This window comes from Cydia fagiglandana, chromosome 2, assembly GCF_963556715.1.
Source record: "Cydia fagiglandana chromosome 2, ilCydFagi1.1, whole genome shotgun sequence".
NCBI classification, from domain to species: domain Eukaryota; kingdom Metazoa; phylum Arthropoda; class Insecta; order Lepidoptera; family Tortricidae; genus Cydia; species Cydia fagiglandana.
Window position 1 is genome coordinate 27,548,490 of NC_085933.1, and position 3,783 is coordinate 27,552,272.

A 3,783-nucleotide genomic window follows, 5' to 3' on the forward strand; every position below is an offset into this window, starting at 1 on the left:
TTATTTTAGCCAATCAAAACTTCTAGTGTCCAATCACAACTTTATTTAATAGCGGGAAATTGTTTATTCGGTGATATTCAAAGGGTATAAGGTAGAAAGAATAACTTTCAGTGATACGTGTAGGATCAGTGTCAGTTTTTTGGAGTCAAAACTATGTATACTAAGGGCTTCGATTATATATATTCCGTAGCTGAGTTCCACGTAGCGTCGCGTTGTTTCAGTTTAATTCGTTTTCGGTGTTCCTCGGAAGTTGCGCGGACGAAACGCTAATGGACCCGAGGAGCGCGAGTCTGCGAGTCGTCACGCGCGTTTTTTTACTGCCTAACTTTAAGATGCGGACTATGTGCGGACTGCAACTTTTTATCACACATGGAATTTTCTAAACTGTAATAACGTGTGTCATACACAAAATTAGTTTATGAAAGTGAGAGTGAGATACATTCCTTTCGTAGACGTAGGTCTAGGTCTAGTAAATCGGACGGACCGCAATCTTTGACTTACAATTAGACAAGTGACTCGTTTTAAAATGTACATTTTATATGTGCCCCACGGAAATTATGTTATTCAAATCTAAATATAAAACTTAATCTAGATATAAAAATAGAATCAAGAATTATTTAATTTGGCCTTTGAGAATTACGCTGCCCGCTGCTGATGACGGTACATTTTGGAAACAATGACAGGGGTAATGTATGTTAAACCGAGGGAGTATGACCGTGTGGGGCGCACGCGCAGGTGAGGCCGGCACGCGCCGCGCCGGCCCGGCGGAGTCGCCGGACTCTCGCAGTTAAAGAAGAGGCCGAGAGGGCGCATTACTGGGATTATTACTTATTTTAAAATAATGTATTGCACATAAAGTATAATTCATATCTGTGGTATCTACATTTTAGAAATATCTAAACCAATAGGTATCCCTGTACTCTATAAATATGAGGATTGAGCTCTCCCAATAATCAGAGCAAAGGTGCATTTAATAGTGGCTTGATTGATGTTTATTACAACGGGGGCCATGTTTCAATTCCACCCCCAAACACTACTAACATTTACCGTCCTACCATCACCCTTCTCGCCCTAACGTAAACAATCAAGACTCAAAATCGCTTGTCAACCAATTACTCAATTGCAAAACAGTAATGCTTAATAACACCAAATTTGCTTCACCCGTTAATTACCTTTGAAATCCCTATTCTCATTGCTTTAAAGTTAATTTTCCACTGCGTTTCACTTTCGCAGCTGCATTTTGTGATGGTTATCTGGGTACAGGTTCTCGTGAGAATGCTTAATCACGAGATATTGTTGCGTTTGACGTGATGCGATGGACGTGTGCTGCGAGCATGTAATGTAGCTAGTATTTGCTGTCATTTAAAAATGGAATCGTTTGTTAAAGTTTCATTTTGGCTTGGAGTACTTATGTCTGTTAGGGTTGGTACAGACGGACTGCAAACCGACTGCAATTTGTATCGGAACTGCACGCCAACTGCAACGTCGACGGCAGTTCCCACTAAGTAGCAGTTGGGTTGCAGGCCGTCTGTACTGGCCCTTAGCGCGTCATTTGACAAGCGCCAAGAGCATGTGGAGATATATCAAGCGAAATTTAGCTTGATATTGTTATCATTAGGTACTCGTATCGTACCTATGTCCCTCACGTGTTTGTCACAAGTGGCACAACCACTTATTGACCAGTGGAATCCAAAGACATAGAGCTGACAACAAAAAACTCCTGCCTTTTAAAATAAACTCTGAAACATTGCATAGGTACAATTAAACAATAATGCATTTAGCGCCCTCAATCGCATCCCACAGTTGGGAAGAGCCTCGGGCTAACTGTAATGTGCCATTACCGGTAATGCGTGGGACAAGAAAATTACAGTATTTTGGCGTCAAACGGCGGGGGTTGGATTTAAGGGTTGAACGGTTAAAAACTAGTTAAACTGGAGGTGTGTTCGAACTTTGATAATCTTAACATCGTCTAAGGTGGTTAGTTTTGCCTTACAATACAGATTACGCCCTATACAGGGTTAAGATTTGATTTTCTACCTAGTTGTAATAATCATAAAGTCATTAAAGCGTCATACGAGCGTGTTTTAAATATTAACTGTGATCATTATCATAATCGTTCAATTCTGCCGCGTAATGGTTACGTTGCGACATGACCTGATGATAGACGGTGCATCTGCATGTCGGCAGGGGGCGCTGCGCACGCGCCTTTATATTTGTAATAACACCATGATTTTGAATAAACACTCGTTGATTGACGTCAGTACGAAACAATGATGGGAACAGGGTTTTAACACTTAATGTTTGAGAATTTTGGAATAAGCAACCATTTATTTTGAAAATACTGAGACAAGAGTATAGAAAAAAAGCAAGCTTTAAAAGAAGCAAGCAACACAATTCTCTCGGGAGACGATTCATTCGTATGGCTGATTTTCGTACCAATGGAGCCCTTTCGCGTGCACCAGTCGCGAAAAAAATTATATCCACCTTACCCCGAACCTTTCGGTGCCCCTTTTCCCCTGCCTAAACATGCAAGCTGCAGTTACAATTTCATCAATTTATCCAAAATTAAACATCCCATTTTTCTTTTAACCTTCACAATTGAACAAACATGACATTACGTGTCTACATCAAAAATCCGATCACCTTAAAAGTCTCTACCATCATAGTAATATTACATAACTTAGGTCCTTCTTTGAGGGGGTTACCTGTGACACGCGCGTCGCACGCGCACGGCACGCGTGCCGCACGCGCACCGCACGCGCCGCTAATCCCTGTTGACATGCGTAATTGAATCGCCGTGTGTCAACACAGGTTACTGTCAAATAATATGTGTGACAGCATGGGAGCAGCTTGTAATGATGCGCTTGCTTTATGACTTTATAAATCGGTAACATCCCAATTTTATCCTTCGAGTGCATATAGATTTTCCACTAAGAGAATAACTATTTATATGACTATAATCCCATCAAAAACATTACTTACATGTAAAAAGATGAAACTCTCGCAATGCAATTCTTCTACTACAATAATTTTTAAGAAAAGAAAAACCGACTTCCATGGGGGCCGATGAAAGATTATTGTAGATGGTACACTATGTAGAAAAGGAGGTAAAACCACCCACTTTTCTACTAGTATTTCGCTTCTGTATAATGGCTCCTCTACAGGATGGGCCAACGCCGGCCACTCCAAGGGACGCAGCCATGCGGTAGAATGAGATAGCAGTATCACTTACTCCCTCTAACGCATAAATGCGTCCCTTGGAGTGGCCGGCTTTGGCCCATCGTGAAGAGGAGCCATGAGGGTCGTAGTTCTCCTAACCTAACCCACTCCTCAGATAGCAGTTCGGTTCTGTGCGGGTCGCAGTTCGAACCTAATCAAACCCACTTTTCAAGTAGCATTTCGTTTCTGTAAGGCTCGCAGTTCTAACCTAACCTAATCCTTGTTCGGTTCTGTGAGGATCGCAGTTCAAACCTAACCTAACCCACTTAATGGCTCATGCCGTGCGGTGTACGGGGGTTTAAGCGGTAGGGGCTAGTAAGATTGGCATCATCGTACTTTATACCTACATTAATTTTATGGTAGGTAATCATAGTTGTTTATTTAGTTAAGGTATCATGGTGGTTTTCTGGGTCAAGGTCCGGGTCCGAGTCCGGGTTCGAGTCCGGGTCCGAGTCCGGGTCCGAGTCCGGGTCCGAGTCCGGGTCCGTGTCCGGGTCCGAGACCGGGTCCCAGTCCAAGTCAAAATCGAAATTCGTAATCTTTGAGGGTCTGTTATGTAACAGA